Source organism: Lissotriton vulgaris, chromosome 4_1 (assembly GCF_964263255.1).
Source record: "Lissotriton vulgaris chromosome 4_1, aLisVul1.2, whole genome shotgun sequence".
In the NCBI taxonomy this organism is placed as follows: Eukaryota; Metazoa; Chordata; class Amphibia; order Caudata; family Salamandridae; genus Lissotriton; species Lissotriton vulgaris.
Window position 1 is genome coordinate 312,171,532 of NC_141691.1, and position 18,166 is coordinate 312,189,697.

The window sequence follows — 18,166 nt, forward strand, 5'->3', positions numbered from 1 at the left end:
GGTGCCAATGGCACGCCAAACTGATTCATCAAGACACAAAACTGCGCCAAAGCCTGCCCACATTCCGGATCCCCGGCTGCCCCCAGGAACAAAAAATCATCAAGGTAATGCATCACATGCTGGAAACCCGTCTTCCTTGTGAAGACCCATTGTAGAAAACTACTGAATTTTTCGAAATAGGCACAAGATATAGAGCACCCCATCGGCATACACCTATCCATGTAATAATGACCCTGAAACATGAAACCTAGGAGACGCTGATCGTCTGGATGTACCGGGAGCAACCGGAACGCTGACTCGATATCAGATTTTGCCATCAGCGCCCCGGGCCCCAGGCGATTCAAAATGGCTACGGCCTCATCGAAGGATGCGTACCGCACCGAACACACTTCCGGGTCTATCGCTTCGTTTACGGAAAGACCACGTGGGGCTGATAAATTATGTATCAGCCGAAACTCACCCGGGTCCTTCTTTGGGACCACACCTAAAGGGGAACAAACAAAGTTAAGAACCGGTGGTACACTAAACGGACCGGCGACTCGACCTCGAATAACCTCCTTCCTGATCTTATCCTGTACCACGGTCGTATGCTGGAAGACCGATAGCTGATTTTTACATTTCTCTACACCTTGAAAGTCCCCCACTGGGATGCGGAAACCATAAGAAAACCCGTTCCGCAACACCCCAGCAGAAGTACGATCCGGGTATTCACTGAGCCAAGGAATCATTGCCAAGGTATCAATCGGGGTAGGTAAAGGCGCCCCTCGGACTATGTTAGACCTGTTTGGCGCCTCCTCTACCCCCGTTATCACCCGTTTTGGCTCTGCACGTGGACTCAGGATGGGATGATTGCGCACACCCACTACATTCGTGTCTAAATTTGCACGATCCCTGGGGCCTAGTACATTTACCCCTGTTGAAGTTCCAACAAACCCCCCTTTTTCCTGTATTGCCGGCAGGCCTCGAGTAATTGTCGGTACCCGCACCTGATCGAAAGGGCGTCCCCGCATACTGGCGGGAGGATTCGCCAACGTTACTCCCTACTAATGGCAATTTTAACATACCAGTATCCTCCATTTTGGACCATGACACAGAATCATAACAATCCCACGTTAAGTTTTTATCATGTTCTTTAGCCTTCCTAAACAGGTTATCATAGCAGAACCAATGATTACCCTCGTGTGATACCGAGTACCCCATGATTCGTGACTGATAAATCGGCAATTCGGGTAACAGATCGGGCCTTCGTTCCCCCAAGATCGATGTAAAAACCCCCCACGCTTTGCCCCAATTGCCAATGTTTTCATTTACCTTAAAGGCGGCCATTTTTGCGCGCCAAACACTCGGATGCATGAGATCCTTCTGGCCCTTAACATGCTCCATCTCATAGTGATCAGTAAGCAACGAGAAGATGTTTATGTACTCCCCTGCCCATATCTTCTCTTTAATAGCCAAAGGAACATGCTGACCCAACTTTTCCCTACGAGAGGGTGCTGACTCATCCCTCGCAATCGGCAATGGCCGCTTACCTGAACCGGACGCTGCCTCTGCTACTGAACCCGTCCCCTGTGGCTTCTCTACAGCTGCAGCCGGCGTGGACACCTTCGCTGCTTCCCGTGACTCACGCAGTTGCTTCATCAGCACCTGTGCGTCGACAGCCGTGGCGCCCTCGCTACCTTTACTCAACCACGCTGCTAATTGTGCTGCCAGCTCGGGCGGCATATCTTCCCCGGACACGGGGGTGACCACAACGGGAATCGGATTCCCTTCCTCCGGCACGGGAGTGGGTGCCTCGAGCGGGGTACTGGGACCCGGGATGTCTTCCCCAGCTGTTCCTCTCCTGGGCCTCTTGCTTTTCCCTCCCGGGGCTGCTCCCGCCAAAGGACGTTTCGGTCCCCCTTCCTCGTTTTCATCCATTCGCCTCTTTAGTTCGGTCATCTCTTTCATGAGAACGCGCAGCATCTGGTCAGTAGTCATGCGCTTTCCCGCCTTCTTCGGCATTCTCCAACAGAGTATCTGAAAAACAAACAAGAACGATTACAACGCTCAAAATTGGCTCTTCGTTCCGTCTCGAGCTCACGTGCAGCGAGGAGGTGCAGCTTCAGAGCACAGGAACAAGAGGATGCCTTCTGATCTTGCTTCTCCTTTTATCCGTCTTCAGGGCGGGCGTAAACCCGCCCCTGCCTGCCCCAAGGGCGTGGCCAGCCGCGTCAGTGTCTAGGCCAACCCACTCTAGGGCGGGAAAAAGCGCGCCCCAGCTACGCCGCTTCGGGCATACCAGCCGAGACTCGCCTCCCGCCCAAGATGGCTTCGCGGGGGGATCGTGGTACTCCGCCATACGTTCGGGGGGACCGAGTGGTCGCCCCTTTCCATTCGTAACCATCTCAGCAGTGTCGTTCTTTAAAACCAATATTTCTAATATTTTTTGATCCAGTGGACTCCCAGCTATAATCAATCTACTAAGTTCTGCCTCCGCAGCCAAAAGTGAATTCATCTGCTGTTCGGACTTCTCTCTTTCAACCTTCCGTCGGAATGTTGTAAAACTAATCGTCTCGCCTCTTATCACTGCTTTAAAAGCATCCCAGATGTTACCACTACTTGAGCTACCCTTATTATTAAGCCAGAATTCAGTTATCCATTTCACCATATGTTTACAGTAACTCTCATCTTTTAACAACGCTCTTTCAAATGTCCATTTATACACTTTTCTGATTATACCATTGAGATTCAATGTCAATAACAATGGGTTATGATCTGACATCATACGTGGTAGCTTTGTAATAGATGCATTGGATAACAAAACATTAGAAATGAAGAAATAATCTAATCTAACAGTAATTCTGTGGGGCGCTGAAAAAAAAGTATCCCCGTCACTCATTGGATTCAAATTTGCCCATACATCTGATAAAGCATTATGTGCGGCCAAATCTACTATCGCCTTATGTACCCTCTTCTTACGCCCAGTATAACCGTGATTCCTTTGAAGTTCTATGCTGGCAGGGCGATTAATATTAAAATCCCCACAACAAACGATAGGTTCCACCCAAGTTGTCAATTCCTGATCCAAAAATTCAAATATATCTGGTTCATCGGATGTTGAGCCATAGACTGATACCAGAGTAAATCTAGCTCCTCTGAACACTACTTCCACAATGACCCATCTTCCCCACTCGTCTACCTTCTTCCTAATCACCGTACACTCTCTCCCCCTTCCCAAGATTGCCACCCCCGTGTTTTCGAGGCTTGTTTAGTATAAGCTAATACTTCGAACCCCAACTGCCCTAACAAAAACCCTTTACCTCCCTCAACGTGGGTCTCTTGGAGACAGATCAGGTCTGGATTTAATGCCTTACAAAAAGCAGAGACCCTTAATCTCTTCTGGAGGTCATTAAGGCCGCACACATTCATTGAAATAATTCTACACGCCATTAAAACATATCAAAAATTATATCCATCCTACTCTCCCAGTTTCCTTTTTCTCTCTTTATTTCCTTGTTCCACCTTATACTTAAAAGCAATACCAAGTTTTTGCAGGAGCTCTGTATGTAAACTACTACAAATGATGTGTGCCATTTCCCCCCCCCCTTGTATTCCCCCCCTTCTCCACCCCGGACTACCCCTCCCCCACCCTCCCCTACAGGCAAATAGGTCACGCATGACCTATGTGTGATCGCCAGAGAATCAGCAGTCGCCACTCCTCCCCGCCTTCATACCCCCTCTATGTCAAATATACAGCTTCATTATTCTGGTTAATGCTCCTTGTACCCCAAAACTTCAATCATAAAGGCCTTTGCTTTGATTTCAGAAAAAAAAACTTAACCTGACTTTTGGTTACTATTTTCAGCTTTGCTGGATACAATAGGTAGGCTTCTGAGCCCAGAGATTGTATACTCGGAATCAACTGCCTCAATCTCCATCTACGCTCTACCGTAGCATGGCAAAAATCGGGCCTTGCAAAAAATGAAACATTATTAAAAGACTTTCTTGACTCAGGTTTGGCCTTATCTAGGATCAGCTGTCTTAGCAGAAAATTCCCAACAAAAATCAAAATTGCCCTTGGTTTACCCCCTTGGGCTCCTTCCTGCCCTCTTTTGAAAAACGGAAAGCGATGGGCTCTTTGGATTTCATGTTCCCATTGCCATGATGTTAGTTCTGGGAAAGCCCCTTTTAACAAATTTACCACAAACATTCTGATGTCCCCTCCTTCCAGTCCTTCTTCTATTCCTAGCAGTCTGATGTTATTTCGACGCTGTCTATTCTCAAAATCCTCGAGTTTCCAGTTTACATCTTCAGCCACCTTCTGATGCTCTTCCTTATATGATTTAATCTCTCGCAGATCGTCCTCCACTTTCCCAGTTCTTTCCTCCACGTGTGCCACCCTTTCCGCCATCTCGTCCTGTCTTTGACTTATCTTCCTCAGTTTGTTCTGGACCTTTCTAGCCTCATGTCTAGCTCTCCTACTTTCCCCTCTAGCCTCGGATTGCATCAATTTCAGAGTGTTGAATAATAAGTCCAGAGTGACTGGTGGTTGTGTGGACTGCAAAGATCCCTGCTCTCCAATCATTGTAGCCGGGCTATCCTGCTCTAAAAAAGAGAATGTGGTAGTAGAGTAATCCCAGGCTAGCTTCTTAGTGGGGTCTGTGGTGCTGCTTGCTGAAGAAGGTTTTCTTTTAGCTAAGCACTTTTTTTGAGTGAATTTCTGAACCGGAGAGCTACTACCTGTATCTCCTCCAGTTGACTCATCAGAGCTCTCTCCAGTAGGAAGTGATTGTGACTGGGAGTCTTCTTCTACCGAGTAAAACCTCTCCGCAGAGGCTGCCTCAGACATAAATTGCAATTCAGTGGAGTTGGAAGCAGAAGCTGAGGATTCACCACCTGATTTAGCTCCTTCTCTTTCCATGTTTAAATCTACTTCATTCTCCCATAGCGAAGGCTTTGCTTGTGTATCAGCATCTGTTACCAAACCACTCGCCAATCCTGTATCACAATCCGTAGATAGTATCAAGCAGCTATCCTTGTCTGGCAATTGCACATCCAAAGCGCTAACATCAAGCACACCATTACCGACCTTGTGCAGTGAGAGATGCTTTCCTGGTTCCGTTTTGTTCGAAGATTGTGTAGGGGCCGAGGTGGCCACTGCGGTAACCTCACCTGCTGCAGCTCCTTCGATCGTCTGTCTTGCAGCGCTATCAGTGAATGCAGGCATCGCCTCAGCCGGCTTCCCTGCAACGGGTCTTTCTCCTTGTTGCTTAGCTACCGCTATTCCAGCGCCAGCGCTGGCGCCCTTCACAGCTTTCTCTCCCTCTCCTGATGCCGGGGTCGAACCATGGACCTCGCTGACAAGTTCCGCATTTCCATCGGCGTCTGTGGCAACTGTAGCAGCAGACGCTGGGCGGACATCAGACTTGGATCCAAACTTGCCGCTGCTGCTCCCGCCTGGAATCGAAGGTATGTTTGAGAAACTCTCCGTTACCGAGGGCTGGTGCATTGCGCTCTCTTTTGTTTTCTTGGTATTTCCACTGTCCTTAGCCGAAGCTGAATTGTCACCACCCGGCTTTCTCAAGGTTGGTTTCTTAGGAATAGCACCGCCTTTCTGAGCCGCATTCTGTGATACTTTTGTATCCGTCTTTGTTTCCTGTTTAGTATCTTGTTTCGGATCAATCTTGACTTTCTCTTTGGCATTTTGAGCTTTGTTAGAGTCAGTTTCACAAAGCTTCCCGCTTTTATTTTCTTTGCCGTCTTTCGCGTCGTTTACTCGTTGCAACCTCGGCGGCATTTTAAACCAGGATCTCAGAATCAGCCTGGTACTTGCTGTAAGATTCCTCCAAAGCTTCAGGGCAATTCGTTTAGTTATGCTTAATTCTTGAGATAGGAATCCGACGTCTTTCCTGTAACTCCTGTCGCAGTGAAGCTGTATATCATACTGTAAAGTACTCCTTCCCAAGCCAGGCTCCACCATCGATTCAGCCAACCATTTAACCGGTGGCAGGGAGAAGTGAAGTGTGCGACTTACTCGCTGAAACCCTCAGCGGCCATCTTGCCCCTCCCTCCTTATGCGACAAATGTTCTGAAGCCACAGAAGCTGTAGCCCTGAATCATGAACAAGACGGACATGGAAGGCGGAGAAGAGTGAACTCCTTGACTTGCCAGAGGAAGCTGAATTGATGAAATTGTTTAAAAATGATCATTGATACATTTGACTACCAGGAGGAATAAAGAACATGGGTAGATAAAGTTATGGGAGGGAACAAATTGAAAACATGATTGACAAGTTGCTTCTAGAAAAGCATGGTGTGATGGCTACTCCTCGTTCTTTGTCCAATAAAAGTGTGGGATTCACATATTTGCAACATTTGGGGGTGGTACACCGACCTGAAAAATAGTGTAACTAGGGTAGGCTTAGTTAGTTAGCTTTGTCCGACTTGTCCGAATAGCTGACCTGTCACTGACCCAACGCACTCAATAGGTAATCGGGAGCAGAGTTGCTGGCGGAGCACTCTGTCAGAAGATTCGATAGCCCAATCGGGGTTCTGGGGAGGAGATCAATGACCCAATCGGGGTTCGACTGTTAGCTGCAGAGAGTGTTTACAACGCTGGCGTTTTGAACTTTAACTGTGGTGCTGGTCTTATGGTGGTCCTATCCCGATCAAATTTGGTCCGTAACCTGTCCTGATTCTGGCTTGCAAAAAACGCAGTTGATGGACAGAATGTAGAACAATGTCTTACATTCACCCCAGTACAAAGATCTGGGCCTAAATCCATCGTTCTTTTGCACTCCACACCACCCTAGGTCAGACAATGGCTATATGCAAATCAGCCTTGACCCTGTGCCTCATGGGAACAGTCCAGCCCGAACTACCAAGCCATGTCTTTCCTAGACCGGAATCAAGCATCCAAGGACCGGTTTCTGGCTATCAGCCTTCTTCAGCCTGGATAGCTTGACTCCAGTGATGTGGAGAGCCTGGGACTCACGTCTGAGCATACCCAGCCCACTCGGGGTGAAAATTGCAAAAAACGCAGTTGATGGACAGAATGCAGAACAATGTCTTACATTCACCCCAGTACAAAGATCTGGGCCTAAATCCATCGTTTTCTTTGCACTCCACACCACCCTAGGTCAGACAATGGCTATATGCAAATCAGCCTTTGACCCTGTGCCTCATCGGAACAGTCCAGCCCGAACTACAAAGCCATGTCTGTCTCTGGGGTGGCAGAGTGGGCTAAAGAACCGTGATGGATTAAATCCAGATCTTTTGACTGGCTGTGAGTGTTTGATTGATTCAGATGCTCCGTCCATCACCACCCCCTTTTTTAAAGCTTTTGGCCGCCATAAGTGTGGCAGGGTATACTCAGACGTTGACAAGGTTACAAGCACCCTTACCTGTAGGTTGCTTGTTGTTGGTTTTCGCAGAGACGTTATAGACCAACTTCCCCAAATTCTAGGCAACACCTATTGATTGATTAATAACATTGAGGCAATTAAATAGAAATCAGGGAGGTAGGCCGGATCGTGGACGCTACCTGCTTCCTTGATTGTCGACCTGCGAAGCAATAAGGAGAATTTCTGTAAGAACTGTTTCCTGTATTTCTAATGATTTACCCCTACCACGTCTCTAAAGGTTTGTAACTATTCTTTAGTTGAAGCCTACCTGTGACTGGTAAAGATGTAACGTCGCGTCCGTGTTGTCGTCGTGAAGGGTGGAGACTGGGCGAGATTTGTGATGATGCAGAAGGTCGCTTTGTCAATGATTGTCCTCTGAAAAGCAAATATTAAAGAGGGGTCATGAGTTACTGTCTTTCTATATTATTTGCATTACACAGTGCCTCTTTTTTAATTACCTTTCACTTACTCTGAATTCTCACCATGCCGTTCTTCTCCTTCACTCCCTAGTATGTACAATATCAAACAAAAGACAATTCGGCAAACAACAATAACATTTGCTCTCACTTTGATACTTCTCAAAGTCTTTAAATTCCTTTTCCAAAGTCCTTGTAACTATGCTCTTTTCCTTTAGATTCTCTGCAGTTTCAAATCCTTGAATTCTGTCCAGGTAAGTCTTTAGTTCTTTAATTCACTGGTAGCTTGCTTGCGTTGGGCGCCAGATAATACAAATAAAAAGAAAACCGGTAACTTCGCTTAATTGTTTCTTTTCAGGTCGTGCGCGGGAAGGATGGTGACCTTCAAGCTCCTGTGCGCAGGGCGTCGTCTTCGGATTCCAGGACTCTCCTCGGCGAACCTCTGGAGGGCGGTGGCAGAAGGCAAAGCGCCGATCAACGTTGGGTGTGGCTTTTTATAGTAGAGCCACACCCAGCCACACCCAGGGAACGTTGACGCATCGCGCACCAAATACCTGCGTGCCGTTTTTCCAGCGTGCGCGCAGAGCCAGCGTCTCCGATCTTTCTCTGAGCTCTTCTCTCTCCCGTCTCGCCCACGAACCAAACGACTTACTCTGCATTCCTACCTAAATCTCCAAAGCCATACAGCATATCTCTACTCGGCAATGATTCCAATAAACTCGGCGATGACTCCATCAAACAGCACTTGGTAAAGACAAATAAAATCATGAAAACATGAATTACATAAAAAGCACAATTCTCTAAGGCAGTACAGTAACAATATACATTTGAGCATAATACATTTAAACACTACATATCACTGGCGTGCTGGCTGCACGGGACAGGGGTGGGTTTCTTGAGTGGGTAAACTACCCCTGCATGTATGTGCATGTGTAGATGAATGCAAGGCTTGTGAGGAACGTGATTCATGACAGTACTCCCCTCTCAAGAGCCCTCCCAAAATCTGTGGAGCAGGTTTTGGTTTATTTGGATTACGAAGATGAAAATTTCTGAGTAATCGAGCAGAATGTTGAACGTTGGAAAGAGGTTCCCATGTTCGTTCTTCAGGACCATACCCTTTCCAATGTATTAGGTAGAACAATTTCCCTCGAACTCTCTTTGCATCTAAAATCTTTTGAACTTCAAATTCAGGGACCCCATCAATAGGTATGGGTGGTGGATTTTTTTAAAATCTAGTCATGGGATTACAAGGTTTGATCAATGACACATGAAACACCGGATGAAACTTATACCTATTGGGTAAGGTAAGTTTAATACTGACAGGGTTTATTATCTTTTCTACAACAAATGGGCCAATGAATTTGGGACGTAGTTTTTTACAGATTGCCATTCTCAGATTCTTTGTAGATAACCAAACCTTATCTCCGATAGAATAATTAGGTGATGGTTTTCTATGTAAGTCTGCAGCTTCTTTTTGGCTTTCTTTTGCTCGAGCTAAGTGATATTGGGCCTGATTTTGAACATGAACCAATCTTGTAATGTGTTCTTCCAATGATGGTATATCAGAAGGGATATGTACTTTTCCTGGGATATTTTTAGGATGAAAACCATAATTACAAAAGAAAGGTGAGAGACTGGTGGAAGAATTATCTAAGTTATTGAAAGCGAATTCTAGGACCCACAATATATCTGACCACTCCCTTTCATCTTCTGCCAAAGCACACCTTAGAAACTGCTCTATGGTTTGATTTGTTCTTTCAGTTAAGCCATCTGTTTGAGGATGGTAACCAGAGGACATGCGAATGTCCATGTTCAAAGTTTCTCCTAAACTTTGCCAAAAGTGAGAGACAAGTTGTGGACCTCTGTCTGAAATGATTACGGAGGGAATTCCATGCAATCTGATTATTTCTTTAGAGAAAATTTGAGTCAAATCTCTTGCGGAAGGGATATTTTTTAACGGGATAAAATGAGCCATTCGAGAAAAATGGTCAACTACTGTCAAAATAGTGTTATACCGCTCTTTGGTCTCAGGAAGTTCCACAATAAAGTCCAGCGATATTGTGTGCCATGGCTGGGGTGAAATTGGGAGAGGAAGTAAAAGACCACTAGGTGCCTGATGTTGTGTTTTATGTTGAGTGCAAACCACACAAGTCTCAATATAAGTTTTTACATCATTCAACAAAGAAGGCCACCAAAATTTCCTCCTAATTAACTGACTGGTTTTAGCAACTCCAGGATGTGCACACATTAGAGGATCATGATGTAATTGTATCACTTTATTTTGCATTTCCTGTGTAGGTACAATAATTTGTTCATTCATGTACATTAACCCTTCTTTGACTTGCATTAAAGGATACAAAGTTTTCCATTCTTGAAAAGTCTTTTCCTGAACCCTTTGTTTAATGTCTTCTATCACATCAGTAACCACCACTCCCACCTTGAAGCAACCATCAGGTAGTACAGGTTGAGCTTTTTCCAGAGAACACTCCTTTTCATCCACAATCCCCAAACGTGACAATGCATCTGCCTTTAGATTTTCTTTTCCGGGACGATAAGTAATTACAAAATTGTAATCATTGAAGAATAATGTCCACCTTAACTGTCTAGCAGTGAGAGCTTTCACTGAACGCAAAAATTGTAGATTCCTGTGATCTGTATAGATTGTTATGGGATGTCTTGCCCCTAACAAGTAATGGCGCCATTCTTCGAAGACTGCTTTTATGGCTAACAACTCCTTGTCAGCTATGGCATAATTCTGTTCAGTAGGAGTTAGCTTCCTTGAATAGTATGCGATTGGGTGCATCTGACCAGTTTCTTTGTGTCTCTGGGACAAGATGCCTCCAATAGCAAACTGTGAAGCATCTGCCTCTACAATAAATGGATTGGAAGGGTCAGGGTGCATTAATACTGGTGCTGAAGTGAAATGATTCTTCAAATTTTGAAAGGCTTCTTCAGCATCACTATTCCAGTCAAACTTTGCGTTCTTCTTTAACAATTTAGTGATTGGGGTTATCAAATGAGAAAAATTACATATAAAGCGCCTATAAAAATTAGCGAACCCCAAGAAACTTTGTACCTGCTTGACTGAAGAGGGGCTGGTCCAATCTAAAACTGCCTGAATTTTCTTTGGATCCATCTCTATACCATCTGGGCTCAGGGCATATCCCAAAAAGTCCACTTTTGTGGTGTGGAAGACACTCTTTTCCAGCTTAATGTACAAGGAGTTGTCGAGAAGTTTTCGAAGAATAGCTCTTACTTGTTGTACATGTTCAGTGGTGTTCTTAGAATAGATGAGAATGTCATCTATGTACACAATACAACAAATATCCCAAAATTCTCTCAAAACCTCATTTATAAAAAATTGAAAAGCTGCGGGAGCATTACAGAGCCCGAATGGCATGACCTGGTATTCGTACAAACCAAATTTAGTATGAAATGCTGTCTTCCATTCGTCTCCACTGCGAACTCTAACCAAATGATAAGCTCCTCGCAAATCCAATTTAGTGTATATGGTGGCATCTTTTAATTGGTCCAATAGTGTCGGGATCAAAGGAAGTGGATATCTATTTTTGATGGTAACATTGTTTAAGGCTCTATAGTCGATGCATGATCTCAACTCACCTCCCTTTTTTGGAATGAAAAAGAGAGGGGAGGATACTGGAGATTTCGAATGTCGGATAAACCCATTGGCCAGATATTTATCTAGATACTCTCTTAGATGCTCATTTTCTTTCTCGGTGAGAGCATATATTCTACTACACGGCAAAGTAGCCCCCGGTACCAAATCTATTCGACAATCGAAATCCCGATGAGGTGGTAGAGTGTTGGCCCTTTTTTTGTCAAACACATTGTGAAGGTCTGAATATTCCTTAGGAATTCCTTCCAGCAATAGTATACTCTTTGAAGTCAAGGGGAAATTATTTCCTTGAATCAACACTTTGGAATCTTGTGTCGTCAGACAAGAAGATACACAATGATCTGAGTCAGATAGCAAAGTTCTTTCCACCCAATCTATCTTAGGGTTATGCTTAACTAGCCAAGGTATGCCTAAAATTAAGCGGAATTGAGGGGCATCTATGAGGTCAAAGGTTATGTCCTCTTTGTGTTTATGTAAACAGGTCATTAAAAGAGTTTCAGTGTGAAATTGAATCAGTCCAGATGATAACTCCTTTCCATCTACAGCTTTGACCACCTCCGGGTGTTGTTTGGCCTTGGTCTTAAAATCTAATTCTTTCAAAAACATGGTATCCATGAAATTGCCTGTAGCCCCTGAATCGATCAAGGCGTCAACCGTCCATTCCTTCCCCTTTTCTGTCCCTGATTGTAAAGTAACCTTTATACTAAGATAATGGGAAGTGATCTCAGGGGTTATTGAGGCCAAGCTAGATAACTTACTCGACAATCTGACCTCTTGATTTGTCGAGCCAGTTAGTTTTCCGACTGTTGTACTAAAGCTACCTCAGAATTCTTACTTTTAGGTTTATTTGGGCGAACTGGACATTCCTTGACTAAATGACCTGATTTGCCGCAATATAAACATTGATTCAATTTTCTTCTCTTGTCCTTCTCTTCCTTACTCAGAGGTCCTTTAATTGTGCCTATTTGCATAGGTTCTACTCCTGAGTCCAATTTTGATGTGTTTTCGGTCTTAGCACTGTTGTATCTTTCTTTAAAGGAGAACACTTTAATTTCTGATTTACCTTTCTCCCCTCTGCGTTCCAATAGCCGATGATTTAACTTTACTACTAAGTCTATGAAATCTTCGATGGTATCTGGTGGGTCTAGGATTTGCGTGACCATGTCCTTTAGCTCGTCTCTAAGCCCCTTGTAAAAAAGGGAAACCCTTTTTTCTTCGGGCCAGCGGGCCTCAATAACGAGTCTATTAAATTGGGATATGTAATGTAGTAAGTCCGAAGACCCTTGCTTGAGGTGTAATAGTTCATGGTCTGCGGACTGGACAAAGACATGTTTGGCAAATAATTTTTTCATTGTGTTCTTAAAATGTCTAAGGTTATATAGAATTGGGTCATCTCGCTCTACTATTGGCACTGACCAAAGGGCTGCGTCACCTCCTAGGTATGACAGAATAAAAGCTACCTCAGAGGAGTCATCAGGGAAGGCTGCTGGTTTAGCTATAAAATGCAAATGGCATTGATTTAAGAAGATCGAGAACTTATTACTATCTCCCAAAAATCGTTCAGGTGGTGCTAAAGGTACTGTTACTGGAGTCACTACCTGAATTTGAGTTGGAGTAGTGGAAGAGCTGGTACCAGAATGCAAGGTTTGAAACCCCGGCTGAAACGTGGCTGGTTTCAATACAGATTTCTGCGTTGGGGAAAAGCACCACTGTCCAGAACTAGATTGCATATTACTCTGGATATCTGTGATATCCCTACGAAGGGCTGCGTTTTCGGCTTGAATAGCCGTTAACAAGGTTGTGATGTCTTGCAAGGAACTTGTAATGGAAGGATCCATAACGTCTGGGCGAAAATATCGTCGTGGGCTTTGCCTTCTGACAAGGTTACAAGCACCCTGTAGGTCGCTTGTTGTGGGTTTTCGCAGAGACGTTATGGACCAATTTCCCCAAATTCTAGGCAACACCTAGTGATTGATTAATAACATTGAGGCAATAGAAATCAGGGAGGTAGGCCGGATCGTGGACGCTACCTGCTTCCTTGATTGTCGACCTGCGAAGCAATAAGGAGAACTTCTGTAAGAACTGTTTCCTGTATTTCTAATGATTTACCCCTACCACGTCTCTAAAGGTTTGTAACTATTCTTTAGTTGAAGCCTACCTGCGACTGGTAAAGATGTAACGTCGCGTCCGTGTTGTCGTCGTGAAGGGTGGAGACTGGGCGAGATTTGTGATGATGCAGAAGGTCGCTTTGTCAATGATTGTCCTCTGAAAAGCAAATATTAAAGAGGGGTCATGAGTTACTGTCTTTCTATATTATTTGCATTACACAGTGCCTCTTTTTTAATTACCTTTCACTTACTCTGAATTCTCACCATGCCGTTCTTCTCCTTCACTCCATAGTATGTACAATATCAAACAAAAGACAATTCGGCAAACAACAATAACATTTGCTCTCACTTTGATACTTCTCAAAGTCTTTAAATTCCTTTTCCAAAGTCCTTGTAACTATGCTCTTTTCCTTTAGATTCTCTGCAGTTTCAAATCCTTGAATTCTGTCCAGGTAAGTCTTTAGTTCTTTAATTCACTGGTAGCTTGCTTGCGTTGGGCGCCAGATAATACAAATAAAAAGAAAACCGGTAACTTAGCTTAATTGTTTCTTTTCAGGTCGTGCGCGGGAAGGATGGTGACCTTCAAGCTCCTGTGCTCAGGGCGTCGTCTTCGGATTCCAGGACTCTCCTCGGCGAACCTCTGGAGGGCGGTGGCAGAAGGCAAAGCGCCGATCAACGTTGGGTGTGGCTTTTTATAGTAGAGCCACACCCAGGGAACGTTGACGCATCGCGCACCAAATACCTGCGTGCCGTTTTTCCAGCGTGCGCGCAGAGCCAGCGTCTCCGATCTTTCTCTGAGCTCTTCTCTCTCCCGTCTCGCCCACGAACCAAACGACTTACTCTGCATTCCTACCTAAATCTCCAAAGCCATACAGCATATCTCTACTCGGCAATGATTCCAATAAACTCGGCCATGACTCCATCAAACAGCACTTGGTAAAGACAAATAAAATCATGAAAACATGAATTACATAAAAAGCACAATTCTCTAAGGCAGTACAGTAACAATATACATTTGAGCATAATACATTTAAACACTACATATCACTGGCGTGCTGGCTGCACGGGACAGGGGTGGGTTTCTTGAGTGGGTAAACTACCCCTGCATGTATATGCATGTGTAGATGAATGCAAGGCTTGTGAGGAACGTGATTCATGACAGACGTGAGTCCCTTGCTCACTTTGCCACTGGATTCAAGCAAGTCGGGTTGAAGACGGCTGGAATGCCAGAAACCGGTCCTCGGAAGCTTGTTTCCGGTCCAGGGAAGACATGGCTTGGCAGTTCGGGCTGGACTGTTCCCATGAGGCACAGGGTCAGACTGATTTGCATATAGCCATGTTTGAACTGGGGTGGCAGAGTGGGCTAAAGAACGGTGATGGATTAAACCCAGATCTTTTGACTGGCTGTGAGTGTTTGATTGATTCAGATGCTCCGTCCATCACCACCCCCTTTTGTACCGCTTTTGGCCGCCATAAGTGTGGCAGGGTATTCTCAGACGTGAGTCCCTTGCTCACTTTGCCACTGGATTCAAGCAGGTCGGGCTGAAGACGGCTGGCATGCCAGAAATCGGTCTTCGGAAGCTTGTTTCCGGTCCAGGGAAGACATGGCTTGGCAGTTCGGGCTGGACTGTTCCCATGAGGCACAGGGTCAGACTGATTTGCATATAGCCATGTCTGAACTGGGGTGGCAGAGTGGGCTAAAGAACGGTGATGGATTAAACCCAGATCTTTTGACTGGCTGTGAGTGTTTGATTGATTCAGATGCTCCGTCCATCACCACCCCCTTTTGTACCGCTTTTGGCCGCCATAAGTGTGGCAGGGTATACTCAGACGTGAGTCCCTTGCTCACTTTGCCACTGGATTCAAGCAAGTCGGGCTGAAGACGGCTGGAATGCCAAAAAACCGGTCCTCAGAAGCTTGTTTCCGGTCCAGGGAAGACATGGCTTGGCAGTTGGGGCTGGACTGTTCCCATGAGGCACAGGGTCAGACTGATTTGCATATAGCCATGTCTGAACTGGGGTGGCAGAGTGGGCTAAAGAACGGTGATGGATTAAACCCAGATCTTTTGACTGGCTGTGAGTGTTTGATTTATTTATTTATTTATTTATTTATTTATTTATAAAATTTCTAGAGCGCACAAATACCTTCCGGTGTCTCGGCGCTGGAGTTCGTTGAGATTGCAGAGAGCTCTTTCAAAAACTTACTGGTTAAAAAGCCACGTTTTAATGTGCTTCCGAAATATAAGTAAGGAAGAACTTGATCTAATATTAAGGGGGAGCTGATTCCACAATTTAGAGGCAGCAACTGTGAAGCGTTTATCACCCCATGTTGCTTTCCTCGTGCGTGGAATATCAAGTAGCTGAGATGCCGCAGAGCGTAAGGAACGATTGGGTTTATAGGGAGTGATGGATTTTTTTAAGAAGTCCGTTCTGGTATTGTTCAATGTTTTATAAATGATGCACAGAGCCTTAAACTTTGTGCGGCTTCTGACAGGCAGCCAATGAAGTTGGCGAATGGTGGGAGATATGGATGAAAATTTGGGTGTACCGGTTAGAATTCTTGCAGCAGCGTTTTGCACTAGTTTTAATTTATTCATGACTTGTTCCTGTGCATTCAGCCATAGTCCGTTACAATAATCAATTTTTGAAAGGACTAGCGTAGACATTAGGGTTTTACCTGAGTTTGGAGGAAGAAACGGGAGAAGCTTCTTTACCATTCTCAAGGTATAAAAGGACGCTGAAACCACTGCATTGGCATGGCTATGGAAAGTAAGCTTATTATCGAATAGAACTCCGAGGTCCCTAACTTTTAGCACCGGGAGAGGTGGATCTCCCGGCTCTGCTGGCCACCAGACTGGTGACCAAGACTGGGTCAGGTCGCCAAAGAGCATGACCTCCGTCTTGTCGGAATTTAATTTTAAGCAGTTCTGGTCCATCCAGGTGCAAATCGCTCTCATTCGTTCCTGGAAGTTAGCGGCCACTGCAGCTCCGTTTCTGTGAATAGCCAGGACTAATTGAGTGTCATCTGTGTATGATGTTATTCCTATGCCGAATGACTTAATCACCCTCGCTAAGTCCGATACATAGATATTAAAAAGCGTCAGTCTTAGCGAGGAGCCCTGAGGAACTCCACAAGGCAAGGTGAAATCAGGCGAATAATAGCTACCCATTTTCACAGACTGTTCTCTGTCTGATAAAAAAGATGCCAGAAGAGTCTTAGCTTTGCCTTGGATGCCCATGGCATCGACACGGTCGATCAAGATGTTGTGATCGACCGTGTCGAAGGCAGCCGATAGATCTAAAAGTATCAAAATTGCTGTGCCGCCTTGGTCTAGAATTATTCTGACTTCTTCAGTTGCTTTTATCAGGGCGGTCTCGGTGCCGTGCCCCTTTCTAAACACAAATTGGGTATCATCTAGTAAGTTGTTGTTATCAATAAAGCTTGAAAGTTGTAAATTAATTGCCTTCTCGAATACCTTAGAAGGATAAGGAAGCGAGGCAATGGGTCGATAGCTTTTTAACTCTGCTCGATTTAGTGTTGATTTTTTTAGAAGGGGCTTCGCAATGACTTTCTTCCAGACTTTAGGGTAATCTCCTGTCTGGAACATCGTGTTGCAAATATGGGTAAGCACCGGGGCTACCTGATCAGATGCTAATTTAAGAATGCTTGGGGGGCAAGGGTCCATAGGAGATCCTGATTTGACTGTATTCATAATTTCCTCTATAAATGCTTGAGGGAGTGAGGAGAATGTTTCCAGGGTTGGTTTGGTAGGTATATGAGGAGCAACTGGGCCAGCTGTAGCATCAGAAGTTTATTTTGTGAAGTTATTAAAGATATCTGTGACTTTTCCTTTAAAAAAATCCGCAATTTCATTACAGAAGGCTTGAGAAGGTTCTATGGAATCAGGAACCGTGGGGTTGGATAGCTTTATTACCACCTGGAATAACTGTTTGCTCAAAGTTTGAGCTGATTCTATTTGTGTGGTGTAAAAGTTACATTTTTCCTTAGTAAGAAGTTTTTTATAGTTATGCAGGGCTGTCTTGTATCTCTCACTATCGTTGTTGTTGATTCAGATGCTCCGTCCATCACCACCCCCTTTTGTACCGCTTTTGGCCCCCATAAGTGTCGCAGGGTATACTCAGACGTGAGTCCCTTGCTCACTTTGCCACTGGATTCAAGCAAGTCGGGCTGAAGACAGCTGGAATGCCAGAAACCGGTCCTCGTAAACTTGTTTCCTGTCCAGGGAAGACATGGCTTGGCAGTTCGGGCTCGACTGTTCCCATGAGGCACAGGGTCAGACTGATTTGCATATAGCCATGTCTGAACTGGGGTGGCAGAGTGGGCTAAAGAACGGTGATGGATTAAACCCAGATCTTTTGACTGGCTGTGAGTGTTTGATTCAGATGCTCCGTCCATCACCACCCCCTTTTGTACCGCTTTTGGCCGCCATAAGTGTGGCAGGGTATACTCAGACGTGAGTCCCTTGCTAACTTTGCCACTGGATTCAAGCAAGTCGGGCTGAAGACGGCTGGAATGCCAGAAACCGGTCCTCGAAAGCTTGTTTCCGGTCCAGGGAAGACATGGCTTGGCAGTTCGGGTTGGACTGTTCCCATGAGGCACAGGG